General features: G+C 32.7%; 1 long non-coding RNA gene across 1 annotated transcript; it reads left to right on the forward strand.

Annotated features, from left to right (window-relative positions):
• The first annotated feature begins 1,728 nt into the window (after window positions 1-1,728).
• Window positions 1,729-2,426, forward strand: LOC143200068 (uncharacterized). Its single transcript, XR_013006619.1, has 3 exons — window positions 1,729-2,036; window positions 2,086-2,236; window positions 2,296-2,426. It is a non-coding gene; the product is annotated as an uncharacterized LOC143200068 (long non-coding RNA).
• The last annotated feature ends 11,266 nt before the right edge of the window (window positions 2,427-13,692 follow it).

Genomic DNA, 13,692 nt, shown 5'->3' on the forward strand with positions numbered 1-13,692 from the left:
AGGACCAAAATATATAGAATACAAAATGATTTTAGTTTACTGAAACTATAGAACAAGTGTCATCAATAAATAAACCATGAAACTAATATTATTACTAATAAAAATACTCAGTATAACGATATTCCAACAGTAGAGTATTGCGAATATCGATCGGAATTTAAAATTTAATCCATGTACTCCCTTTAAATCAAATATTAATCATTTGGTCTGGAAGTTTGATGTTTACAGCATCTTCATTTTTAAAGCAACAATGTAATTAAATTATATATAACATAACTTGGAACAAAACAACGCCTAAGTATTGTCAAATCCCTTTAATATTAGCTTTTATGGAATGGGGGATATTTGGAGGAAGTTCGGTGTTTAACTTTATGTCGGAAATTTAATAAAACAAGAAATATGTGTTTCGATCTTAGGAAATGTGAACATCGAGACGTTCTGGCATGATGTTTAATTATCTTATATTAGTGCTGGATGCCTTCACTTCAGTGCAGCGTCAAAGCAGTTGTTTTATCCTAAAACATGTTACATTTTAATTTGTTTTATTGGTATTCTTCTAACTGATTATATTAGATTTCAAAAGTGTCTTATGTCTATTAAAAGTAATATTGTTGTGAAGCCAGAACGTTATTTTATTTTGTTCTGTTCTTTTAACTTTACAATTAAAGGACTTTTTTATTAGGATAAGGTAATATATTGAAATTTTGTCTTTGTTAGTTCTATTCCCACTGTGTTTAGTTATATTAGTGAAATTTCATCTTTATTAGTCAATTTTAATGTATCAATGTATGTGTCAATTACATAAGTCACATTGTGTCCTTCGGTTTTGGGTATGTGATTGACCTCCTGATAAACGTTTGGACCGATTTTGATGATTTTTTTGTGTGTGTTTATGTGGATTTGAAGTTGAATGTGGTTTGAATGGTCTAGAGTCACCGTCGGACGCGGTGGGTGGCGCGCGTTTTTTAATCTTTTAAATATTTTTTTATTATATGAACATATCACAACAATGTCATTAGTTCCATGTTATGCTGATTATATTATAGTTTTTGTTTAATTTTCGAAATAAATTAATAGATCCAGACAATAAACCAATTTTGGGTCAGGACGTCTGTTGGGAGCACTAGATATAATATTATAAACTCTTTCGAAGACTGGGAAAAAGTTGCTTTAATTAAATATTAAGTTACAGCGGTTTTTATTGAAAATATTTATTAGCGTATTGCAGCCATACTGAATACTCGCGTGGGCCTGGTCACTGAAATATCTTAAAAAATGAAAAATATGTACTTGAATACACTGAATAATAACCATCCTCATACGAAGTGGGTGATGATCAGCTTGATGTTAGCTTTATCAAAGATCAAATATATGAAATGTATAAAAACAGTGAGTAGTTCTTTCAACATAAACATAATTTAATACATTTACTTCAGAGGAAACTGTTAGTCTGGAAAGTATCTATAGAAAGCTTAGAGATAGGCAAGTCTTTCAGGGATGTAGAATATCGCTTCATACACTGTTGGGTAACATAGGAATTAAATGGTGTAAAGATAACCCAAGGAGAGGTCTATTGCAACGTCCAGATATTGCTTATAAAATAACACAATATTTAGAAACATATAATAAAATCAATGAAGCCTTATTATTTCAATTTGTGTATTTAAATGAAACATGTATATTTGAATGGGACCATATATACATTGGCCACTCATGGCAAGATGATAATAAAAATAGTATTAAGGCAATTAAAGTTGCTGGAAAAAGGTTAACTTTGGAATAACAATTTATTAGGTTTTATGAGTCATAACATTAGTAGTAATTCATAGTCAAAATGAGTTTCAAATATATTGTTTTTATGTTGGGAACAGGAATGGTTAATAACGCCTTCTGTTTGGATGACCTTGATGGAAATGTTAGATAGATGGGAAATTAACGGTCTAGTTATTCACTTGAATGAAACTTTCTAAATATGGGAAAATGATTATATGATAACAATTTCCAAGACACGCTGATCACAGTGGAAACAACTAAAGGTGAGTATATAATTAATATACGATAACTGTAACTCTAACTGTTTTGCAGATGCATTAGGGAGAATTCAGTGATTAAATCTAGTTTTATCAAAGAAGATTTTTACTGATAGTAACAGAAGAAACTAAGGAAATACAGTGATATCAAAATGACTTTACCGAAGGAAATACTGTACCGAAGAAAAAAAAACTAAGCGTGAAAGGTAAATATACTCTCTAATGAAAGTAAAATATATTACTTGGATATATAATTTTTAATTAGGTGGATTAGATCTCCAGGGGATAGTGCTAAAAAAAATTCAATGTAAATATAATAAAATACAGCACTAACCTACAAACTATTTTGACTGTATAATTAATTGTACTTTTAAGTTCTCCGATAATATATACATTTGATGTACTATAATGTCAAAATAAATAATATTTGATTACAACATTTTTGCTTAATTATTAATTACTAATTAATTAATTATTTTATTCATGTATATTTTGGTTATGTGTACGTATTGGGTGTCATGATTTACTTGATGATTATAAATAATCTGAAAATTACCTCAAAATGTGCAAAATCATTGGGTGGTCGAAAAACAAAATGTAAACTCTGCGGGAACGATGGTGTTTTAGGGAAAGTTTCTGGATGAACTAGGTTTAAATTAACCTCAGTCATGGCGTATAACAGAATAAATTTTCATCTTAACTAAATAATTACGTTCACTTTTAGTCGGCCGCTGGACTAACATTAAGCAAATCCATTGAGGCCGTATAAAATTATACGGTTTATAGTTTGTAATAAGAGCAAGTAAGTGGAGAGGTAGAGTAATAGTGGGGAATTTGTTTTGTTTTATAAGAGAACTGGCCTATTAATTAGTCTTTGGGTATTAGTTGTTAATTTGTTTCTTAATGGGCACTATGGTTATTTCTTTGTTCATTTTAGGTGGTTATATTTATTCCAGTCGTTTTCTTCACTTTAAAAAAGAAGTTATTGGAAATAATTTGCACACTATGTGTTAATCAAAATATTTTTCATTATATTCTGTGCCTTTTATTTACATTCAGTATAATAGTTAGTTACAGTTCAGTACAGTTAATTAGTCTAGAACTGTTGATATGTACGAGAGAAAACAAGGTTGTTTTTCTTTGTACAATCTCTCTTTTTTGAATATATATATATATATATATATATATATATATATATATATATATATATATATATATATATATATATATATATATATATATATATATATATATATATGTAGAAGAAATTTTACTACGTGGACGTAAATAAAAAAAATAAATTATTTTTAATAGATATTTGTTTATTTTAGTTACAAATACACAATATATCAAACACCATATAAAGTACTTACAAACAACTATAAATCGATTAAACAAAAATTAAACGGGAAAACGTCAATTGAGGAAATAGTCGGGCGACAGTTCTGAAATAGATAAAAAAGAGTACCTGAGCAAGCAATTTTAGAGAATAAGAGTATGATATAAAGAACATCAAATCAGCCGTATAATTATTAAATGAATTACCGGCTAGGCTGATTGACAACGGTGATGATACTGATAATTAAGGCCAATTAACTAGTAATTCAATTTGTATGTTGGTCTATGGAGTTTTCAGTGCCGATAGTGATAACATTGCCGCGACGTGTCAATAGAGAATAATAATGAAAGACAATAGCGATATCTGATAGCAATGATAAACTGTGCTTGGATGAAGTATGACATGTGCACACGGTACGAAGGGATAACGCGCGACTTACGAGTTTATATTCTAACACTAACAATAATGATGTTTAATGAGATTAGGGGATTACGCGTGAGATCTACTGTCACTAATGTTTGTAGGCATTTCTAGGATTAAGCTGAATTTTTAAAATAAATAAACAAATGACCAAATGAACACTACTGTTATTAATGCAGTCAATTCTCCAGCTCCAGCTATGATGGACGTGCAATGCGTACAAGCGAGAAAAGTAAATGCCAAACGCTAGATACGTTTCCATCAAGGGCTAGTAGAAACCACTTTCGGTGGCGTTTATGTATGCTTCAAATTATCCATATATCATAACTATACATCAGAAACTTTGACCACTATGGTATTAGCCTCTGGTTTCTAAGATAGCTACAATTTATATTTACAGTTGTAAGCATAAAAATACTATCTTTGATTTATAGTGATTATGAGTTATACTAATTAAATAAATAAATAGCGGAGAATGTTCAGAATAAATTGATAGCTGAATAGATAAATGAATTGATAACTGAATAGATAAATAAATAGATAAATGAATAGTGAAGTGAAGAGATAAATAAATAGTTAAATTAACAGATAAATTATTGGATAAACGAATAGGTAAATAAATAAGTAAATTAATAGAATTAAATTAAAAGAAAACTGGAATACTCTGTGAATTTACCGTTTTGAAGAACGCTGTATAATTGGCACGATTGAAAAACGTGGTTACTCTGACGGTCGCGGCTGCATAAATGAACTTTCATAGAGCTCGAAAAGGTCTTGGGCATACTAAGGTATCACATTTGGCAATTGCAGTTCGAGGAGAGGGCTAAACATGTTGCCAATTATGGCAATTGTTTTTGGTGCTGGGTGTCTGCAAGGGTGACAGATCCCAATCGAGCGGTTGTGACAACCTTGCTCTTTTAGTTTCTTTAATTACCCTTAAAATATGTTCGATGTTTTACTGTTAAAGTAAACTTTCTAACGGTCGATTCTAGGATTTTCCACTCCTCAAACCAGAAGTGTTTCTTTTTTGTTCGTATATATATATATATATATATATATATATATATATATATATATATATATATGTATATTTATATATACACAATACTGTATATCGTTGTCGATGCACCGTGTTTTATAGCTACAGTTTCTCCGTCGGGTTCTAGGTTGGTGATGGATAAAGCTGGTCCAAGAAACCCATTTCTGTACCCTGATTCGTTCAGAATATCGGGGTGGGAATGACTCCTCCAGCTGGAAACTTCTCACTCTGATAGAACACTTGCGTTTCGGACTCTAAGGAATTCCCGAGAATTCCACGATCTCGGATCTTCTCGATCTTTATGGTTATAGTTGTCATAAGGTATAACCTCTGACAGGCTTCATCTAGCAGCTTCGGTACTTGAAACGCCATTATCCGAAACACTCGGCAACGAGCCGATAGGATAACACTTTCTTGGTGGTCATGTTTTAACCAAACGATAGATTCTATACTGTTCGATATTATATTTTGTCTTAAGATTAGATTAGATAAAATTATCTAATATATAAGTAAATCAATAAATAAGCAACCCTGTTGCTATTGTGCACTCATTCCTCCAATTGCCACTAGGATGAACCTGCAACGTGTGAAAGCAGAGGGCAAGCAGAGAGCAAAGGGCCGGCAGGAACTACATTTGGTGGCGTTATAATTGATCATAGCTTTATTATTCACAATTAATAGAAATGATAAACTGTGCTACGTGTACACGTATCAAAAAAAGAAAGCAGCAACGTATCAGCTTATGTCCTAACACTAATAATATTGGCGTGCAATGAGATCAAGGGAAGTAACGGGCGAGATCTTGCCACTAATATTAGTAGGTCTCGCTAGGATTTAGCTAAATTCTCACTGAATAAATAAATAAATAAATAAACAATACTGTTGCTATTGAGAACTTACTTCTCCAGCTCCAGCTATGGTGAACGTGCAATGCGTACAAGCGAAAAACCAAAGGCCACAAACTAGATACGCAGCCACCAAGAGCCAGCAGACGTCATTTTCTGTGGCGTTTATGTATGTTTCAAGTTATCTATAGATCATACCTACATATCAGTAACTCTCTCCACTTTGGCGTTTGTATCTGGCATATAAAAAGTTTTAATTAATATTTACAGTTGCGACCATAAAACTATTATCTTTAATTTGCCTTAATTTAACAGTTATGGGGAATATACGACGATTCGAACAAATAATAAGATAGAGGACGATAAAATAGATAACAATAAATACCTAGGTAAATAAATAACTGGAAGACAATCAATACGAAATAACAAATAGAAAATAATAAATAGAGAATAATATATAAATAATAATAAAAAGAAAATGGTAAATAAAATAAAATAAATGAACGCTAATGAATATAACATAGTAATAAAATATAATACATGGAGATATAATAAATAATAAAAGGGATTTAAAAAGAGAAATATGGAATACTCTGTAAAAAAAACTCATCATTTGATGAAACTCAGCTTGGCCGGCACAAAACACAATAAAATAAACTTAACATGAAAACCATAGTGACTCTGAGCATCGCGTCCTTAGAAATGAACACTTATGGAGTTCTAACGTCCTTTGAACATGATCACATCTGGCAAAAACAAGCCCCGAAGCAACATCAGATGTGTTGCCATTCATGGTAACTGTTTCTGTTACTAAGTATTCGCAAAGGCGAGAAATTATACAATTAAAAAGAAGCGGCAATCCCGCACCGCCACTTTGCATCCTCGTTAAAACCTTAAGAGAAAACATAAACGATCCGAAATTAAAAGGTCTAAAATATCACTGTACCACATGGAATTCTAAGTACCATACATATTCGAAACCATTAATGATTTCCTCGATTGTTACATGTTGTTGTCCGTATTTTAGAAAAAAAATATTGAAAAAATGTAAATAAATATAACTCGCTTTTAAACTTAATATTATTCCTTAATAAAATATTTTAAATTTATAATTTACGTATAAAGACCATTAATTATTGATGACTCAAAAAGTATCGTGTATAAGTCATAAAGCTTCCATTATTCTTGCTGTATCGTTTACCTCTGGATCATAGTGCAAGTTGGCGTCGATCACGAAAGACCGATCGACAATTCTCTATTGTTAGTGGCGTTATCGTCTGCACGAGACATCGCTCGTTCGACGTTCGTACGACGCCAGAATATCGGCGACGATGCAACTGGGCGACTGATGGAGCGCCAAAGACGCAAGCTGATCCCATTTATTGATAGGGCAAGTTGTTCGAAGTGGTGACATGTTATGTCATCCAAGTTACCTAAGCTGTCTAGCAGGAACAAAGGCGAAGTTTGGTGGCCTTCAGTTTATAGTTTCCCGGAGATAGTAGACTTCATTACTATACTTAAGACTTCAGTTTGTGTTAATGAGATATTTTAGGATTATATCAATTATATTATTCGACGTACATATTCTAAGGAGTTACATTAATTTTTTATTTGTTATGTAAAAACGAGTTTTATCTGTTTATAATTTCTTGTTTTTTTTTCTTCAGAAAAAGAAAAAGGCATATACAAAAGCATGCAAAGAAATGATAAATCGTTTATGTTTTTTTAAAGGTTTGAAGGAGGGTGTGATGTGAATTAAGCGGGATTGCCGTTTCTTTCCAATTGTGGGATTTGTTGCGAATGCCTACCAACAGAAATAATCATAATGAATGGCAACATTGTTGATGTTTTTTCGTGGGATGTATTTGCCAGATGTAGTGTCTTAATATGTCCAAGGAACACTAGAACTTCATAAGCTATAAGGAGTTCATTTGTGTGAAGACATGACGCTCTGAGTTTGGAGCTGCCCAACCTGAGTTTCACCAATCGGTGAGTTTGTTCACAGAATATTGCAGATTTCTTTTGTTAGTTCTCATTTATTATCTACTATTTTCTATTTATTACTCATTATTTATTATTTTCCATTTATTTATTAATCTTTACCTATTTCATTCTCCTCTTTTGTATTATTTATTGGTATATGCTTATCTTTACCATAAATCTTAAATTACTGTTTTAGTGTAGATGATGTGGCTGGGTGAATGGAGGTAAAACGAAATGAAACAGTGGTGTTTACATTATCTGACCGTTATTTATTGGTTATATAAAAAAAATATGAAAAATACAATTAGATATAACGGAAGGCAGCGATGTTACCTGGAGACGAGGTTTGGGCAGTCGATGGTGGCACGTCTAAACCAAACGCTAGTCGAGTATTGAATGAACCGAAATACCCTTCAATAACATCCTATATAAACGTCTCGGGGTTGCCGCCAGCTATTCGTTATCGGGTTCTAGTTGGCGCTACTGGCACCCCGCCCGTGTTCAACATCTGGGATTATATTTTTGGGTATTTTGTAGACAGTTATTCCACGATGTAAAATTCGACATGCCTCAAGGTCCCTACACTGTAAATTTAAGATAATATGTTTATGCTTGCGACTATAAGGTATAAATTATAAATTAAGCCAGAAACTGATGGCAAAGTGGGCAAAGTTACCGATGACGCATATATAAAACCCTCCAAAAGTGGTTTCTGCTGGTTCTTGATGGTAGCGTATCTAGCGTGTTTGCCTCTGGCTTTATGTCTTGTACGTATTGCACGTTCATCACAGTTGGAGCTGGAAAAGTGAGAGCACAATTGCAAAAGTGTTGCTTATTTATTTATTTATTTATTAGATATTTTGACTTTACCCTAAAATCGGTTGGTACGTTTTTATTCCGTTTTCGGAACTGTCACCCGCCATTAGAGTTTGCTTAATTTATTTTGCCATTTATTATGTAAGTAGCTGTTATATTTATTTTGATCTCTGTTTTTATTAATTTAAGATGTTGCAAATGCAGTTGTAATTATTTTATATAGTTATAATCTGTATGTTTTTATTAATATATTAATAATATGCGAGCGGTTTTCTATACTGAAGGATAAAGAATTTTTCGTTATTTAGAAATCATATGTCATACATATTACAATTGTGTAGTAAATTTCCCTTATTATAATTTTTAAAATGAAGATCTATGATTTCAGATCCAAATTTAGTTAGCGAGTTAGCTTTTAGTCTCTTTAACTTCCACGGTTGACGAACAATAGTAGCACTTTGACATTATTATGTTCACGCTATTTCACTTGGTTTTTGTTCACAAATCATTGAATTTCTTCGCTGACCGTTGGTACCTTTAGGTCTTTGTAGATGTCGTCACTTTTGATATAATATAGCGCGTTAATAATGATGTTAGGAACATTGATTTGATAAGCGTGGATTATGCCGATATTGCATTTCTTTGTGCAACCCCATAATTACACAACGTAGGTTCATTAGCTCAATTAGTTTCGAATAATATATATGTCCTGTCCCAGAACAAATAGGGATAACAAGAATATTAATTGGTCTTTATAAATTGTATGGTATTCCCCAGGAGACAAAAGGTTTTTACAGAATTATGAAATTCCCAACAACAAAAGAGAAAAAATCCTGCTCTCAATCAAGGATGGAGCTGTACCTATAAAAACTTCAACACAGATACTTTACGGTCTCTTCTTCCCCCGGGCTCCCTTGAGTAGCTGTGACGTCAACTGTAAATTGTCAATCACTCGATTAAATCATAAATAATCCCGTTAGTTTCTATCACTTTACCACATACCCATCCTCAATTATCATTATAATCATATATATATATATATATATATATATATATATATATATATATATATATATATATAGTTGCAATTTGTTGTGGAGTAATAATTCGGACTAGTGATCGTCCTGTAGTCGAAAAATTAATCATGCTTCTCTCATAATAGAGTAAAAGTATAAAAGCTTCACAGTATTTTCAATATAATATCATAAATTGGAAATATATATTAAGTAATGTCTTTAGAATCATTATATTAACTATTGGGTTTCCAAGACTTGGTTCTATGAAGTAAATAGTCAAAATAATTGATACAAGGTTCAAAGAATAAAATACCATATACTTACTTATTTTATTCCATTAACCTATAAACACCTTTATTTTACAAAAGTACTGTTAATAATTCATAATCCCTTCTCTTTGTCCTGTGTGTTCTATTTATGCAAATTTATATATATATATATATATATATATATATATATATATATATATATATATATATATAAATATCAAGGTGAATACGTTAGATGTATGTTACAAGTCGTTACCGTTTTTTTTTTGGAAAAAAAACTACATAATTTTTAAGAAAATGGAAAATTTTATTTATTCAAAGTTGGTTATTTCATTCTATACATCTTGCCCATGTTTCAGGCAATTTATGGATGCTATTCCAAAAAGATATGTCTGTCTTTTGAGCATTTTGTAACTGCATCAAAATTGGTGAAGTGCTGGTCTGCTAGCGCGTATTCCATTGATGCGAAAAGTTGATAGTTGGTTGATAGATCTGGAGAGTACGGCGGTTGCGAGAATGTGTCCCATCCAAGTGCTTTCAATGCTTCCTTAACCGGGCTTGCTTTATAAGACGGTGCGTTATCGTGCTGTGAAATCAGTTTACCCCCTCTTCGGCACTATTCTGGATTTTTTTCGATGATCGAATGGTTCAAATATGCTATCGATAGCGATCTCTGTTAACTGTTTCATCAAGTTTCAACAGTTAAGCGATTTGGCCTTGGAGTCGAGCGACCGGCTTCGACAAGTAACAACCATACATTTTTGCGCTTAGGATTTTTAAAATAAATCCACTTTTCATCACCCGTCACTATTGGATCCAGAAGTTATGTCTGATCATACCTTTGAAGCAGCATTTCGCATATCACTTTACGATTTTCCATGTGTCTATTATTCAATTGATGTAGAACTCATCTTTCCATCTTTTGGATTTTCCCCATTGCTCGTAATCGGTCGCTAATCGTTTCTTGTACCACATTTATCTCTTCTGCCAATTGTTTTTGGCCGTCGCAGGTCCGCATCTTCAAACTCTTTCGGTCTAATAGATCGCTCTTTGTCTTGCACATCGAAATAAGCATTATTTAAAAAATAAAAGTTTGATCATGTTCACCGTAATTTTATATCAGCAAACGATGACTTTCTCGGGCTTTTCACCTTTGACTAAATAAGATAAGTAATGCATGCCGTAAATGATCATTTACAGGCACGAAACTTCAAATTTTCAAGGTATAAATCTATTACGGTGTTACTTGAGGGTGTAAATATGCGTGTATGAATGTAAATATGACATGTATAGCTTTGAAGCTTGATATCAGTATAATAAAGTGACATGTGTGTCAAATCATAACATTTAATACTTAGGCTTAGCGATATCTGTTCCGCTATATGACGTACTATATATCTCTGTTGGTCCCATCAAGGATATCATATATTTAAAAAACAAAATTGATTTCACGTATTTAATAGTTACGATTATGCCAATACAAGAGAAAAACTTAATATGAATTCATCCCTTATGGAATATTGGACGCGAATGTTTATCAAAATCCGAAAAAAAATCATAATAATAATTTCGTGCTTGACGTGCGTAACGTAATTCGCTGATTTGTTCATCCATTACGATAGATCCATGATGAAACAAATGAACGATCAAAGTTGCGGATGAGGAACAAATGAGATTCGTTTGATTTTAATATCAGTGGGCGATGGCGCTTCAAGCTGCAATTTTTACGGAATTTGGAATCAACCGATGTTTAAAATACGGCCAGGCAAATTGTTTTTATTTCTATATGAAAAACAACGCTCATAGTTACAAAGTAAATAAATAAATGGAATTGACTGCAATACTTTTAATATCAGTTTATTTTACAACTATTGACTGTAATAGACATGAGCATTTTTTAAAGTTTTTTATTTTTTATACTAAATGATTTTTTAAATATAAAATTATGAATACAATGAATTATTATATAACTTGGATGTACATTCAAAGAGGAATCAATTAGTACGTCAATAGTGCGTTGAATAAAACAGTGAACTTACGTCATCTGAATTGATGACGTTAAAATGTTGCAATATTGTCGGATTAACTCTTTTTTAGTTCACTTTGAACTTGACATATATAATTCTAATCTAAATAAAATAAATAAAGAAAAATAGTTTTATCAAATATAGTTTGTTTTAGCATTATATTACATTTAATAAATATATAATCGAAGGATTTAAAACTATTATTAATAATTTTGACGGTTTTTCTTGACTTGAAAAAGTCTTTGATTCCATCAATAATTAATAGCGTCCTTAAACAATTATCGAACTGGGAAATAGACGGTAAAGTATTCTTATTCATTGCCTCCTTCTTGTCTAACAGAAGCTTTCGGGTTAGGGTTAATGGAGTAATATCATCAACATACCATCAAACTAACGGTCATGTATCAGTCCGCTACTATTTATTATTGCCATGAACTCTATTAAAGTTCTAAGTTGAGAAGTCAGCTTCAGAGGTGAGCAGCTGCTCGAGGATAGCTACTCTAATGATGGAGGGAAGAACCTGATAAATAAACCAGAACACAAATTCTTTGGCTGGATATTTGATCATAAGCTTAACTAGCTCCCATTCATAAATCATATCAAGGACAAGTGTTTGGCAGAAATACGGCTACTGAAGACACTGTCCAATATATATTGGGGGGTATATCGGACTTCACTAAGCAATATAAGCAATAATATGATCAAAAGCAAGTTAGACTATGGAAGCCAATGCTACATTACCGCAGCCTTTCATAGATGAACAAAAACTGGATCCCGTCCAAAACGCCGATATGAGAATCATATTGGTAGAATTTCGCACTATTCCAGATTTGATCATTCGAATCATGGCGAGAGCTTCTGCTAAATTATGCAAGTTCCCTTAAACTACATCCAGAAATGAACCAGTTCACCACATTTTTCTTACGGAAAACAGACTGTATCAATATAAAGAAAAAGCACTTAAGCCCTTCATCAGTCTTCTGGAGGATATGCAATCGAATGATCCCAGGTGCGAATAGCAGAATCTCTACCATACCATCATGCCAGTTCTGAAAAATACATACAGACTTCTCAACGAAGGCTCTGCATAAGGAAACAACTAGTCCCTCTAAAAAAGCTCGTCCGACAGATAGTTGAAGATAACTATCCGAATCATCTTATCACCTACACAGACGAGAAGACTTTGTGGGTGTCGCTTACACTTCTAGCCTACCTGAGAGAGACTTTTGATATCTCCGCGGAGCTGTTGGCTATTTATATAGCCCTATCTGCCATAGAAGAATCATTAATTAGCGGGTCGATACAAATCGCATCTTATTCTATGAGTTCCCTAGAGAGCCTAAGATCGGCAAGGATAGTCCACCCTCTGGTCACATACATTAGAGAGCTACACACAAAGTTATAATATAGGGAAGCAAGAATCACATACTTCTGGGTACCCTCTCATAGGGGAATACCCGGTAATGAAAGAGCCGATATGCTGGCAAGCAAGGAAGAGGAATCAACTAAATTAAATAAGCTATTTAGCAAAACAGATGCCAAAACTTACATGAAGGCCCTCTATAGGCAGTTAACTCAACAGGATGGCACTGGATCTTCTCACGAAAAAATAACAAATTATGGGAAATCAAGAATTAATACATCAATTATAATCACATCAGCAGATATAAGTCAAGTATCCTCACACGACTATGTATAAGGCACTGTAAACTAACCCATGAATATTTGTTGAAGGGACGGAGCCCACCTCTATGTAATCTAAGCCAGACTCAGCTTAGCGTCAGGCACATACTTCTAGATTGTCAGAAACGTGGTGATCTAAGGCCACAACTAAAAACACCGAAAACATTGCAGCAATTGCCTAACTTGCGCAGCTGAACCTGCTGATTAGCTGAAGACCGCAGCTTC

This window comes from Rhynchophorus ferrugineus, unplaced genomic scaffold, assembly GCF_030347505.1.
Source record: "Rhynchophorus ferrugineus isolate W39M unplaced genomic scaffold, kcgeb_rfMv2 rfM7, whole genome shotgun sequence".
Taxonomy (NCBI): Eukaryota; Metazoa; Arthropoda; class Insecta; order Coleoptera; family Curculionidae; genus Rhynchophorus; species Rhynchophorus ferrugineus.